The sequence below is a fragment of the Thermobia domestica genome, chromosome 6 (genome assembly GCF_964235325.1).
Source record: "Thermobia domestica chromosome 6, izTheDome1.hap1.1, whole genome shotgun sequence".
Lineage (NCBI taxonomy): Eukaryota > Metazoa > Arthropoda > Insecta > Zygentoma > Lepismatidae > Thermobia > Thermobia domestica.
In genome coordinates, this window is record NC_137459.1 from 33,350,936 (window position 1) to 33,367,399 (window position 16,464).

A 16,464-nucleotide genomic window follows, 5' to 3' on the forward strand; every position below is an offset into this window, starting at 1 on the left:
TACCTTTGTTCTTATCAGTGCCTTGATATCAGATTTCCTCCTCTCTCTCTTTGTTACAGAACGGGTACTTATGAAAAAGGAAAGACACGTTGAAATTTGTTCAACACACAACCAACTGCTAAAACCTCTGCTGCCTTTCGAGCAGTACTGCGAACTGTAGAGTATGTTTAATATAGGGAATTTCAGTTCAATTTTTGCCTCTTTGTTATTATTAATTATTAATACTTTTAAAAGGAGTAAAGATACTGGGTTTGTTATTTACTTCTTTCATTTACATAGAACGGGACGAATACTACTTTTTCCATCTACTGACGGGACGGCCGGGACACGCCACTAAAACGGGACTGTCCCGGTCAAAACGGGACGTATGGTCGCCCTACGATAGCGACAAAAAATATTTTTTTCCGATTGGAGACTTTTTTGGGTGATTTTTAAATGACGATTTACCTACTTACACATTTAGCGACTTTCTGCTCCAAACAAAATGTTCATCTGTAGAGAAGCATTATTAGTTCAAAACAGTTTTTACGTTCTTTTTTTCTGTTTGTTTGTTTTAATCAGCGCAACTGATGAAGAGTTTGGAAATACAGCATACTCACTGCCCCACAATCCTGCATTGTTATGTTACCCTTGCCCTCTAACGAAGAACAACTACAAACTTGATGTCCTTTAGTTCGCAGAGTTTCCGTTGAGAAACACACGTAATACATCATTACCGATAGCAACAAGATTAGCTATAGATTGCGTGAATAAAGGCGAAGAAGATGTTTGTTATATTTGTCCTTTGGGGTCTTTTAATTATTCTGCACTTTTTCTTTTACAAAAAAATGATCCCTGAATTAAAGGATTGGTTGCGCCCTATTTACAAAGATGTGAGTAGAACCAGCGGCGCAAATCTGTCTTCAACATTGGGAGGGGGGGGGGGTAAGACCGTTACCATACTTTTTTTTTGACGATGTCCAAAATACTTATGAAGTTGAAAAACAATGTTGTGGAGGATCAGAGTTGTTTTCAGCGTTGGGAGGCTGCAGATTTGAGGCTTATCTGGGGGACATCTATTTTATCTCACGTTCCTTTGTAGCAATCGGACAAAAATAATCAAATTTCTCCCAAAAAACACATTTCAAATCGGATTATTGGGGAGAAGTCCCCCTCAGTTCCAAGATTGGAGGGGACATGTATCCGTCATCCCTCCCCCCCACGGATTTGCGCCAGTGAGTAGAACATATTGTTTAGTTTACATCTACAACTTTAAAACAATGCTTATAGACAATGAATTTCTCTATTATTTTTTATAGCGACTTTTCACCCAAAATTGGAGTCGTCATATCCCGTTTCGCAAACTTATTGCCAACATTTTGGAAACTGGTTGCGAAGAGAGCTACAATGGATGAGTCGAGTTATTTCGTCGCTTCCGCTGTGAACCTAAGTACAAGATTCCAAAGAGATTAAGAAAAAAATGAAATGAAACCTTTGAGTTTTACGTCCCACAGTTATGCCGGTTAGGCTAAAGGAGACGCTGATGATAAGCAATGAATGAAAGGTGGAATGAAGAAAGTGGAAGGAAACGGGAGAACCCCGAGGAAACCCACGCACAAGGTGTTTGTCCATCACAAAGTTCATTTGACGGGGGCTGGGATCGAACCCGGGACCCCAAGTACCGGAGGTGAACGCTCTACCACTGAGCCACCGCAGCTCTTAAGAGATTAAGAGTCACAAACATAGTCACTTTCAATTTTGTAATATATATAGGTCTATATATTGCATCACTGACTAATAACTAAAATCCTTGGATTGTATATATAAAAGTCGCCCCCTGCCCGTAAAAAGCTTCATTCGAACTCGGAATCGAACAATTGCATCTGTAAAACAGTGCTGATTTGATTTTAACGTTCCTTTCAGCAGCAAGGCTGTATGAGACGTGGACCTACAGATTAACGTGGAATCCGAACCACATAAGCTCCGGCCGGGAATCGAAAAAATGAAATGAAATCTTTGAGTTTTATGTCCTACGGTTATGATGGTTAGGCTAATGGAGACGGTGATGAGTAATGAATTAAATAGTGGAATGAAGAAAGTGGGAGGAAACGGGAGAACCCCGAGAAAACCCACGCACACGGTGTTTGTCCACCACAAGGTTCACTTGGCGGGGCTGGGATCGAACCCGGGACCCCAAGCACCAGAGGTGAACCTTCTACCACTGAGCCACCGCGGCCCCCGGCCGGGAATCGAACCCGGGTGTCCCACGCCAAAGGCGTGTTCACTAACCACTTAGCCACGAGGGAGCTCATCTATAAGGCAGTGTAAGCAAACAAAAAAACGCACACTGGATGTTTGCGCAACTGAGGATCAAAACATTCTCAATGGAGTATGAGAAATAGTTAACGCCAATCAAAGTGTGCTTTTGCTTATTTATTACTTCGTTAATACTTAATTCCTTCTAGAAATAGTGAAACTATACTATGAAGAAACACTAATAAACTAATAACAATTACGTTGTATTTCTTACCACACCACGACCATTTTTACCACCCATAGAATTTGAACCTAGTACTATACTGCATTAGTCACGCCGTAACGAAAGATGAACATCTGGCACTCGTAGCTGTTGAAGCTACCTGTATATCACGCGGCCTGCGTTGGTACTCCTCAACATAAATACCTCACAGCCCAAAGCCAGGAAACATCACAGACAGAAGACAGGGGCACAAGCAGTGCCTGACACTTCACGAACTCTAAACCCGCCAAGACTCAACTGAACATGACCTTCAATTACGTTCTAGAAACCAAACCAATGCTAAGGCACAAACTTACCAACTTCCTATATGAAAACACAAGGAAAAAAATCTAACTTTTTTGGTTCCAAAGTGATGACATAACAATAATACTAAAAAGGTTTTAATTTTCAGTAACCCAAACATTAATTAACTAGGGAACATAACAAAGCAAAAATAAATAAAAATAAAAATAAATTAAATTAAAAAATAAAAATCTGACAAGTAAACTCTCCCTGCCTACTTTTTTTTTTTTTTTTAATTTCAGTGAGGCTGTAAAATATGTTAGTATCTTCGTAAAATATATATATTTCAATGTAAACAAGTTCTTTAAACAAAAGAAAGCTTTGTAGTAGAGCGCTTACCTCTGACGCGTTAGGTCCCTGGTTCGATTCCTGCTCCCGACAAATAGCCTTTTGGTGAACACTGTAGGTGTGGTTATTCTTAAGACTTTCCAGTTTCCTTACATTTTCTTGATTCCACCATTATCATGTATCTCATTGTCACCTTCTCTCTTACATTGATGTACAATCATGGGGCGTTAAACTAAAAGCAAAAAAAAAAAAAAAAAATTTTGCAAATATCCTAGTAAAAATGAGTTTTCTAGACTACACAAGTGGCCCCGCGTAGGGTAGTCGCTAGCGCTCTCGCCTTCGGTGCGAACGGTTCCGGGTTCGATCCCGGGGGAGAACTCGGTCGAAAAAGTATCAAAAGATTTTAAGTCCAGCCATCCTGAATGAGGTTTCCTTGGGTTTTCCTCATTCACAGCAGGCAAATGCCGGAGTGGTACCTAACATATAGGTCCCAGGCCGTTTTCTTCCTTCCCCAATCCTTTCTTCCCTTCCTTTCCCCGGATAGTGTACTCGCCGAGGAAAGTCATCCCTCATATGGGGTAACAAGGCCATTGATGCCGAAAGCCCAGAAATCTAAATCCTAAATCTTCACTACACAAGGAAATTTCCGCGCTGAAAACGGTTTATTAGCAATTATGTTAAGCAGTCCTGTAGTAAATCTGCACCAAGTAATAAATCGTCACATATAAAATGGAATGAATAAACACATAACATTCATTTTGCTACCTTGAAACATAATATGTTTCAAAACATTAATATTCAAAGTTTTTTCAAAATTCAGATTCACCCATTCCATTCTCCTCAATCATTTACGAGTTACAATAGTAAGAATTGTAGTCATAAACTACATTACTTACTTAGTACTATATTAAAGCAAGTTACACTAAAAGAATATATAATTAATGGGAATATTTAACTAAAGTAATAGTTAACTATTGTACTTACCCAGGCTTCCCAGGTTTCCTTCCTCTCTTCTGTTCCGTTTGTAAACAACCTCGTTTCGCAAGCAAAAGACGGTAGTTCAATGACGTCAGCCATGGCGAAAGAAAGAGTGTCTATAGGCGGTCTGGATCTTACACACAGATGGACGTATATAACGTATAGCTGAAGTATTTAACATACGTATACGTATGTAAAATACAGAAGATTGTTAGATATCAGACATCCTGCAGAGACATGATGTAATATCTAAGCGGGTAAAAGGCAGTACCTATGTAGTATATGGATAAAGTACGCTCCGTACAGATTTCCTTAGTAAACATAACGAATCCTTGTATTTGTACAATATACCGCTGTCCGGATAATGGATTTTTCTCAGTGTAGAAATGAAATGAAATCTTTGAGTTTTACGTCCGACGGTTATGCCGGTTAGGCTAAAGGAGACGGTGATTATGAGAAATGAATGAAATGGTGGAATGAAGAAAGTGGGAGGAAACGGGAGAACCCCGAGAAAACCCACGCACACGGTGTTTGTCCACCACAAAGTTCACTTGGCGGGATCGAACCCGGGACCCTAAGCACCAGAGCTGAATGCTCTACCACTGAGCCCCCGCGGCCCCCCGCTTGTGACTAGTGGCAGAATCTTCTCCCTGCAACAACCAGCAGTATCTGCAAGCATGTTGCAATTCCACTTTTCTTGATAACGACGTTCTAGTTCCTTGAGTTCCTGATGAAATTTCTCTTCTTGTTCCTCACTCACGACTCCAAGATTGTCTGAAAATAGTCCAAATGAAAAAACAACATATGCACTTTAAAGCTCAAGTTACAACCCAATTCTTTAAAACACACTAGCATTCTTTCCATCATGTCTATAGTTTGGATTCTTTCTGTTGGCAAGAAAGTTTTTCACTACATCTCGGAAAGGAAACCTTGCCATGCTGAATGCTCGTTCTGGTTAAAGACATTTTCAAAATTTGCGTCACTAAGCAATTTTAGCCCTGTTCCTACTGTTGAAACCTTTCACATTCACAAAAGAAAAGTAGCAATTGGTGCTGTGGTCAGTAGGCTCACGCCACAAAGTGGAGATTCCCAACGGCAATGCTCGTCTTTCACCTTCCATCCATTGCCGTAGTTGTTCGATGCATGTTCAACAAACTTTATATGGTGCCCACGACTTGTACTGATCTCCCAATGCTATACCCAAATACGCAAGATAAGCCTTTCGCATCAGGGAAGTTATATTGCGTCATTGTTTCATGGGCACATATGTCCCTTATATATAACAAAATATATCTGGATTATTCTTACAACCTCGACGCTGCATTCCGTAAAGTCTGCGAACAAGTACTTCACTTTCGTCACTAAATACTAAGCACACACCACGATATTAGGGTCTTCAAAGCACTGAGCACAATTAAGTAGTTTACAATGAACTGTATGAATCATTTGCAGGAAAAGCAATATAGGAAACAAAACAGTGCCGCTAGACGTCACTACCGTACCGTACCTCTAGGCGGATACAATAAGTTGTTGTTTAGCTACAGTACAGTTACATTTCACGCAATGAGAGTGATAGCATTTCAGCCAATCAGGATGCTTAGTCATCCCGGCTTTAGACGCATATGAATGAATAGGTAAAACAATTATCTCGATTTTGTCACAAAATGTGATGTGATGAGACAAAACTAACCTTACTTTTAGGCTTAGGTGGCAATCACCACATCACAGAAATATATTGCACTTATGCAATAAAATCATCGCAGGCTAGTGTAATCGAAAAAAAATCTCCCCTTTGTGGTACCCTTTGCCGATTTTTATCAAGAAGCCTTGTATTTGTGTCTGTGAAGGGATTTGTGCAGATGTGAGGAATGAGGAGATTCATGGTCATATGTGAATGACGCGCTGTGTAAAGAGCGCAGGTTCAGTAGTTATGTAATAATATTTCTTATTAAACATTGCATGTTGCTAAGAACATTCAAAACTACAAAACTTTCGATATTTCACCTGATAGCATAAATGTTTTCCAGTTTTAATGAAAGGCTCGTAATACTAGTTTTATCGGTTTATCCCTATAAATATCGCTATATATATATATATATATATATATATATATATATATATATATACAGGGTGCGAATTACCGGAGGGGATGAGGGGGATTTTCCCCCTCAAGCACATTTTGTTCCCCCCCAAAGAAGTCAGCTGAAGTATCCCCACCGGGGATGCTCGCTTTCCCCTTCAAACTATGCTTAGTATAACTCCAAATTTCACTGATTTTTGTTATTTCTTGTAAATTTAATCTTCTAGCTGTATTTCGAAATGATCGATGTAAACTGGTCATTTCTGTTTTGGTCATTTCTACTTACCACCTAATTACCCACTATTTTCAACGTTGTTTAGTAGAACTATATTATTATGACTACGGTTGTTACTTGCAACTGTACCTTCGTACCCTTCAGTTCGTCATCGTTTGTGAATTTGAATGTACTAATTGCTTATAACAAAGCCACATATAGATTTATAAATGTTCTTAGCGGTTGGCCAAGAAGTAGTAAACAAATAGCTTCTTCTACCATACTTGGCGAAGTTCGGATATGTCATATTCATCCTCTATATTTGTATCGATTATCATCTTATTTTAATTTTTGTTATAACATGTTATTTCATTTTCCAGTGTACTCTTTGTTAGCACATGGTCTTCATTCCCTAGTAAGTTGTGTGTATGCAACTCAAAAGTTGCATTTAAGTTGTGATAATTAGCATAGTAATCACTGCTTTTACAGTTTACGGAAATGAACTTTTGAAACTGTACTCAAAATCTGAGATATAGGTATTCTCTCGTAAGTATATGTTAACGTACACGCTGGAGGATACGCTCCTAGTGACCAGACATGTTAATGAAGGTGATTTTTAGGTGAATAAGGGAATAATTCAAGATTTGTTTCAGCATTTGTTAATACGACTGGTTCTCCGTGTCATCGTCCGTGTCTGTATAAGCATTTCAACTGGAGCGGGTTTTTTTAAAGTTAACCATTCATTTTTCCATCTTTTCGCTGTACAGTTTGCTGTCCACGCAATTAATGTTGTCTGAAAAACTTCAGTGTAATGTTTTACTTTATTTGAATAACGTAGCCCATAGTGAATCAACTCATCTTCAACCTAACAGTAAAGTAATTTTTAAGTGTTGACTTTCCGTGCCCATCACGGAATCGATATTTGGAGAAAAAAAAAGTCGTGATGAGCACAGCTTTAGCGGGAAGTAGAAGCACAAGCTCGAAATTTGAATTGAGAGATTTTAAATATTTGGCCTTCAATTTGACCTTGATGTGAGAAATCGGGACCAGCAACAATCCATTTCTTATTTGATAGGCTAATATCTAGATTTTCTTTAAAAAAAAAATGTCCGGTTTAACTGATAATTTTAGTAGTTTTCACAAGACTGAAGTAGGTTTCTTTTCGCAAACTGTATGTATTAATGCAAAGTGGAAGCTTTCAATATGAGTGGAAAAATTAACATATGCTTGTGATCATGGCTATCGCTCGAGCCGAATTATTAAATAAATAAACCTTAGAGAGCTACGGGGACAAGAATGAGTACAACATTAAAACACGTTCAGAAAGGTTTAGTGGGGTATGTGTATGTCACACAATATATATGTGCATAGTTATTGTCGGTAGATTTATTAAATTAATAAATCTCTTATTTATTACACATGCCCCCCCACCATATATATATATATATAATATGGGGGGTAAGGCATTTATTGTCTCATTTTGAAATTTGAACCTTCAGACTATGTCATTTGGCCTAATTTTATCCCCCCCAATATAGGTTATCTAATTCGCACACTATATATATATATATATATATATATATATATATATTTCGAATTATGTATCGAAACCAACTTAATTATATACACAAAACTGCTTTAAAATAAATTTGTTGTTATCTAGTATATCTACATTTTCTACGTAATCCTTTTAGTTACTTTCGTAGATAACGTACTTGCGTTTGGTGCATGAGATCCTGGGTTCGATATCCGGTGGGAGAGCATCGGACCTCACTATTTTTGTTCAGATCGCACTTTAAATTATTGGTCACATTATATAGAAATGTACTATTGTCATAGGACGTGATTGCAAGCCAATTAACCTTCTGCCCCGGTGAAGTGGCTAATGCACACACCTCTGGTGTACGAGGTACCCATTTTGATTTTTCAACCAAACCCTAAACTCCAACCGACAAAACGTGGTCAATTTTAGTTTTATATTTGTCATTGAAATCACTTGGGACGCCAACATAAAAAAATTAGTATACGTTTCACCAATGGGATTGGACAATTCATTATGCAAAGAATGTAAATAGGCGTTTGAAAATGTGTCTTTAGGATAGCATTATAGTTGCTATTGTTGCTGGCTGGAACATTTTGTCAGAAAGGTGTAAATGCCTTTGCAGGCAAGCCTCCAGAATGAGTTATTCCCTGCGTTTTCCTCATTAACACCAGGAAAATGCCCGTACAGTATCTAGTATACAGGTAGGGCCGGCTCTACTATATGTGCAACGCATGTGTTTGCACGGGGTGACAAGTATCGAGGAGCTGCAAAATTTGCCATAACCATATTATTTAAAATAAATATTTTTTGTTGAAACAAACTTCATGATGATGGTAGTTAAATTTCATAAGCTGACCTATTTGAATACTACATCCATAAATCACGTTTCGGTCGCATTAGTTTATGATCACACAGACAGTGCTAAAGCAAATAGTCAAACAAATCTCAGCATAAATTGCATGATTGTTGTCAAATACAAAAACTCAATTGTGGAATAGTAGCAAACACCCGTTCCATTTAGTTATCACAGTTTTCGTATGAAGACTAGTCTTGTCTTTGTCACAAACAAGTTCCTTATCATTAAACGTGGAAACAAGTTTCTTTTTTTTTCATTTTTAACAGATGTAGAAGGAAAATCAAGAAATAAAGATAAAATAACTAGTTGCACTGGAATTGCCAAGTGGTATATTGATATCTAAAATCGATACTGAATTGTATTTTGTTTTAAAATATAATCTTTCTTCTGCAGGTGTATTTGATTTATCTTTCACTAACATAATATATTATTATTTAAAAAAGAGAGAAAACAGACACAACGAAATTTTATTTGTAGTATTTAGGCCTTTCTGAGTACGATTGCTCCTTCCCTCCCATTCGTTGTCCATGATGGAATAGCATACATAAAATCATGGTTTTTAAGTTTTGTTCTTTCTGTGGAAAGGGGGCAGAGCCGCAAATGCTGTCATGGCACGGGACGGCAAATTGCCTATGGCTGGCCCTGTATACAGGTCCCTTTCTTTATCATTTATATGTTCCGTCTCAGTTCCCCGGTAGACTGTGCACGTCATCCTTCATACATGACGGAGTTATAAGTCATAGATGCCGAATACCTAAAAATATAGTTCCTAATATAATATAACTATTATTGATTCGGTTTCTTATTAATCTCTAAAGAAATGGGACAAGACCGTTATGTACCACACATATCAATGTATAACATTATTTCGAGCACAATTTATGCTCGAGATGTTAAACCAGAAGTTGTGAAATTTAGTATGTAATATAAGTTATAATTAAACAGCCAAAGCCAGGCTGTTTAATTATAAAAGCGTATTCGAAAGTTCATTTCACCATCCACAACACACGCAATATGATGTTTGAAACACATGTCATCTCTTTACGAGAATTTTACAGCGAAACGTCAGCATTTTCTGTGAATAACAAATTAATAATAATAAATACGTTAACATGTTATCTCATGCTCTGTAAATTGGAAGAGAAAACAGACAATCACGGGAATGGAGATGGAACAGTGGATGTAATCGGCCTTCCCGCGGATCTAATAACTATCTCGCATGCTTTTGGTGCACATTATCCAGAGTTCGAATCCGAGTAGGAGAGTTAAAATTTGGACGCGTTATAATGATTGTTCGGATTCTACTTTAAACCAAAGATCCACGTGCTATACAACCTATGTTTGAAAACGAATGCTAAATTTCAAGAAACCAAAAAACAAACAAATATATAAAATCTCAATAAAGTGAAAATCCTTAATACCTATCAACAACCAAGGCAAGTTATACTTTACCATTTAAAAAAAAAATGTATGTGACTACCTGGGATCGTACTGGCGATATCGTGTTCTAACAGATACATCACCATGAGGCTGAGAACGAAACGCAACATCTATGATTTCAATAATGTATAAATATACTTTATTAGCGTCAAAATAAATTCTAGCGTGACTAAATAGTTTTAGTATTTCTGTCTATTGTGAGATCTTGTAAGGTACAGGTTTGATTCCCGTTGGGAACGCAAGCACTTCCTAGATCCCATATTAATTTGCTATGCTACGTGTTGCATAGTTATGATGTGAGCAGAGACGTTAAATCGTTAGGACTAGAAATTAGATTTCTGGGCCTTCGGTATCCGGTACCGTGTTAGCCCTTCACGTATGAGAGATGACGCCACTCTGCAATCACACTATCCGAGGAAAGGGAAGGAACAAAGGATTGTGGAAATCAGGAAGCGATCTGGGACCTTTATGTCAGATACCATCCCGAGATTCGCCTGGCGTGAATGAGTAAAACCTTACTTAAGATGTCTGGCGTGAAAATTTTTTTACTCTTTTTTTTTGACCAAGTGTCCCCACCTCGAATTGTACTCGCGACAACCAAACTCTACGTAGAATAATAAATGGAACACAGACATCCTCGCTTTTATAGTATCTAGCGTAAGATGTGTTTAGTGCATGAGGTTTTGGGTTTGATTCCTCGTGGGAGATAGTCGAACACATATCCAAAGTTTAGACTTAAGATTTATTTATTCTATATATATATCCTCGCTGTTGATAAAATATGCAAGTACAAATCAACGATCAATTAGTGTAGCCCCCATGGTGTGTGTTTATGAGTGAGCTTACATAAAGGATACCTCAGATCAGATTTGACACCATTCTTTCAAAAATAATAATTTTATAAATGAGTCCCTAGTTGTGTTATTTGAGAGAACACAACAAAGTGATGTATTCGTGCTTCATCGACAATTAAAGAAAGACAAAAAAGGGGACAATTAAAGAAAGATAAAAAAAGAATCTTTACGGATGCATAGATAAAAGAAAATTTCTGAAAGGAATAAAATAGTTTCTTCTCCATTGCACAAATATAATTGTAATAATTAGTGGGCAAATACATAATAGAATTAAAGCGTTATAGAACTAAATTATTTTTTGAATGTTTGGCACTTGAATATATTAAATCTAACTGACTAAATTATGCATATTTGGATGGTTGGTCGATTCGAGTTTAAAGTAAGGGCCGTGGCGGCTCAATGGTAGAGCGTTCGCCCCTGATGCATGGCCTCCGTCATTCGACCCCAGCTCGCGTCACTTTAACTTTGTGGTCGACAACACCGTGATGCGTGGGTTTTCTCAGGGGCTCTACAGTTTCCCCCATTTTCCTCAATCAATCATTTCATTCATTCTCATCATCACTGTTTCCTTTAGCCAACATAGCATAAACATGGGACTTAAAACTGAAAAAAAAAAATATAATTTCGTTCATTCGGATCCGAACCACATGAGCTCTCACCGGTAATTGAACATGGGTCTCTCGGGCCAAAAACGCGTAAGTCAACCGTATAGCCACTCCATGTCATTCTAGAACACAAAAGATTATGAAGAGCTAGATGTATTTATTTTTATATGATCAGCACATCTGTTCCTATTACTGTTAGTTCTGACTTTCTAAATCAGTATTCGCAACCTCTTAATTCATGCGTATTCCAAATTTCGTCGTTATGATCGAACAACGTCAAAATAATTGTTTTCTCCGGGAATCGGAACTTACACAAAAAAATAAACGTATATAAAGAAATAATAATTATTTAAAAATAAAACCACGGTGTATGACTTTTGGTACTGACATATGGGAAATGATGCAAATAATTCGCTAGTTCCAGTGAATAACCGGCTAAGTCTACTCCTTTTTCTTAAAAAAAAAATAAATAAAATAAGATTTTACAGGTATAAGATTCTTTTGGTGAGTTCTACATTGTGTAGAAGCGGCTAAAGCAAATTTTTAAAATTGATGAAATTACAAAATGTGCATAACCAGTTATGTCAAAATTAAAGAGGTAACTGCTGTAAAATTTACCTTTAAACTGCTTTCCTGTAAAACTTACTTTTCCCGACTTAGCCGGTTATTCACTGGAACCAGCCAATTATCCCTTTCGAAATTACCCTTGTTAATATTTACGCATGCATATTATATTAACCAGAATTGTAAGTTCATCCAAATTTATGTGACACTTTTTATGACATTAAATTTCCGATTTTTCCACACATTTTTTTAAGTCTACCAAACAAGCAATGTATTGTGTAAAATATTCACGTGAGAAATATTTCAACATTTTTCACAAAGCTTGCTTTCGTAAAACAATTTGAAAGCAAGCAAACTACACACAAAAAAGAAATGTTATATAGAAACAGTTACAACACGAACACACCCGAAGCAAACGTGTAACAGGTTGAGTGGGTCCAACAAAAAAAACTCGAGAACATTTGCGTGTATTCGTTGGAATCAAAGATATTGTATATTTTCGTCATTCTTGTCAGGACAAAACTTGTTAAAATTCAATAGCAATGTATATTTCTGACTGGCATATGAGTGGCTCATTAAATTATAGTCACATCAAAAACCAGTGTCATCTCTATTTCAAATACCACCTAGTTATTTATTGATATGGCTTATAGTATATAGCAAATGTCAATGACGTTCTTTATTTACGTAATAGTGTCAAATGATGTATAAAACCAAGTCGTATAGGAATGTTCATATCTTATACTGCTTAATTGAAATGAAAGATTACACAAATATTTGCACACCCACATACACATAAATATACACACAGTCACATATAGATACACGCACTCGCGCGCACGAAGACATAACGTTAACTTGCTTCCTTGCGATGTTGGAATGGATTTCCAATAAAGTTTCAACCTCTCAGGGACGCAGACAAGTTAAGAGAAAAAAAGTTTCTCGCTCAAGGCGGTGCGTTAAACCGACAATGTAAAGATTTTCCTACTTACCTCGATGAGCACCTGTAGTCAGATGATTCTACCAAGGAGTCGAACCCCCAACTAAATAAGAAGGTGCGCGGGGATTCCCCAGTCGAGCGCAACATCAACTTGGCTAGTCCCTGCCCTCTGCGCTCTCAACCAATCTGAAATGTACTTCGCTAACCGATCGATGCGGAGACTGGCTAATGAACACACGCTTCTCGATAAACGATGATGTGAGGATCTGGCATGCGAAATTATACACACGGTGAATGTTTCTTTCCCTTGCTGGTAACCCCTCGCCCCACTCTTAGTTGTTTCTTTTGTTTTCTCACCCACTTTTAGTTTAGATCTTATCAGAAATACCGATTCCCATTTTTACACTAACAGTTTGTAGCTTTTTAATCGTCTACTCTGTCCTCGTGCAGTGAAGTCAACGATTCCACGGTCAGATCCATTCCTCTACTGGGGAACAGTACATATGCCGGAAAGTTTGTCTTTAAATAATGAAGACTTTCCTCCCTTTTCATTGTCATAGCCTGAAATGCTCTTTCGGGAGAAATTAATACCACATTCCCAACAATAGCTTCAGACTGAAATGCTTCTAACTGGGGAAATGCTGACCGTCCACTTTCATTACCATCATGGTGAATTTCGCGGTGGTTTGTTTCACGTGGTACTCGCTGGAGGACCAACCGAGAAAGTACTTTTTTTTTTTTTTTTTTTGCTTAATTTTGTGCGTCGTCACATTTCAGTGCTTTGTGGTATTCCAAATTATACTCGGTGATTGCAAAGTGTGGAAGAGAACAAGAGTGCTCTTTATCTTCAATAATCTTCTTCTAACCAAGGACTTCCCTTTACCAACAAATCATATCAGATGGTGCTCATCTAACATCAGTGCATTTGAACACTATCATTGTCTGAATACCATGACAGTTACAGGAAATTATTCTCAAAAGATTGAATTAATGAGGAAGAACGCAACAGTGATACTTAAATGTGTTCCCTCTATTGAAAAAAAAAATAAAAAAAAAAAAGAAAAGTAGGACAAACTTTTACAAATTATATTATTTCGTTACTATCTGCCTTTCTCACTTAATCAATACAATATTATCTTCACAGTTTTGGAAATATTAACCTGCTACTGATACGGAAGGGACGGGTGCCCCCTTGAAGCAAAGACTTAAATCTTTGCTCTGTTATTTCAATAAGACGAGACGCAAAAACTTGATTTGTCAATATATTAGACAGATTATATCGTTAGTACAAACTAGTTATTTCCAAATGTTACAGTGGGTAATATTTTTACCCCCTCCTAACAGAGACGATGTGAGTCAATAGAAACTTCACTCGTGACCCACTGACCGACCAGCAAATATGACACACGACCTACCGCGATCCGCCACCCAGCGTGGCTCACTCTGACCCCAACATAAACCACTGCGACCCACCACCCACCAAAACCCATCGTCATCAACTCTGACCCTTCTCACCACTGACTAAAGAGTTAACATTTGTAATAAAACAAGGCTGTTACATTATCACTAATCGGAGTTTAATTTATACGACCAATCACTCAAGCACCGCTTTCTAACAATATCGGTGGATCTGGCCTTTATGATATAAAATGGTAAAGTGTTTGTCATGCATCATTACGATGAATTTCAATTTAATTGTAATGTATTATTATTACGATGTTGAATTGCATATATTTTTCAGTGGAATATAGGATGTAATTTGGAAGTCTCAAATCAAGGTACAGTAGGCTAACGTAAAACAAGTATAAAATTCGACTGTGTCACTAAAACCAAGTAGTAAGTCGTATTGTTATTATTACAATTTCAAATATCAATATCCAAAAGTGCCTGAAGTTTTTTTTGTTATCACTTAGATATACTAATCTCAGGTAAGTAGAGGCAAATGAAAAATGAAGTAAAATGTAGGCCTTGAAAGTAAAACGTAAACAAATTTACTAGTGTTCAGAAGATGCTGTCTGCAATCCACTGAACAGAGTGGGTCGGTGGGTCAGAGTGGGTCACGTCCTGTTGACCCACAACCTACTAACCCACTCAAAAATCTTGACCAACTTGACTCATGACCTACTGACCAACTCCGTCTCTGCCTCCTAGCATTCCAACCGTCTGGGTAAGAAAGAAGTTATGTAAACCTTCAGTGACCCAGTGGCTAATCTAGAAAGGATTGCACATTGAGAAACATAAGTATAAGTTTTGTTGTGCAATTTAACGAGATGAGATGACTCAAGTACTTTTGTGTGAATAAATTCGACCAATAATCCTTTCTCAGTCTATCTTTGGTATAAATAGCTTATACCACTACTTATACTACTTCCCAAGTGTTACAGGAGGAAATAATTGAATCGCTTCCATACCTTTCATCCACATGAGTCCAAATGAAGAGGTAAGAAACCTTCCGTGGTACAGTGACAGTTCTAAAAATGGGTGCACTCCCATTTCTAGCAAAAATGTGACTCTTTCAGTGTTCCTTTGACAGACGATAAAAATGCATTTTTTTTTTCAATATACAGGGTGGCGCAGCTGAAAGTAGCCCGCATCACTTTTGAATGTGAATACAATATTTCGACTTCTAATATTGAGTAAACAGCTACAACAATGGACAGTTTATGCAATTATTGATTATTATTATATCTTCAACAATCGATAATATACATCAATTTTCAGTTTGTTTCATCAGTTTGTTTCAGTTTGTTTCATCAGTGAAGTTGGACTCTTTCCATTACATCATTAGTGATGAAGCATGGTTTTATCTTTCCGGTTATGTGAATTCACAGAACAAGAGATACTGGGCAACTGAGAACTCTAATATTGTTTGTCAGTAAGCACTCCATGATGATTTTTTTTTTTGCGGTGTAACAGGAACGCGAATCATTGGACCCATATTTTTGACACTACCCTTAATACGGTTGCATATATGGCTCCTCCTTGGCTAAGCGGTTAGCGTACGCGCCTTTGGCGCGGGAGACCCGGGTTCGATTCCCGGCGGGAGCTCATGTGGTTCGGATTTCACGTTAATCAGTAGGTCCACGTCTCATATAGCCTCGCTGCTGAACGGGACGATAAGCTCAAAATCAACTCAACTCAACAGTTGCATATATGGACATTATTGATACTTTTTTGTGCTCAATTCACTGAATATGAAAGACAATACTGCTATTTCCAGCAAGATGGAGCTACATGCCACACTTGTAAGGTGTCCCTGGAATGAGTCCATGATGTTTTCTCTGAGGAACTAACTATCAGCA

The 16,464-nt window shown here is 37.6% G+C and overlaps 1 protein-coding gene across 1 annotated transcript in view; it reads right to left on the minus strand.

Annotated features, from left to right (window-relative positions):
• Nucleotides 1-13,295, minus strand: part of mGluR (metabotropic Glutamate Receptor) — a 1,220,665-nt gene extending 1,207,370 nt beyond the window's left edge. Inside the window, exon 1 of the mRNA XM_081761481.1 lies at nucleotides 13,215-13,295. The gene's annotated coding sequence lies outside the window, so the exon portion shown is untranslated. The remainder of the gene's footprint in view (nucleotides 1-13,214) is intronic.
• Nucleotides 13,296-16,464: the final 3,169 nt, after the last annotated feature.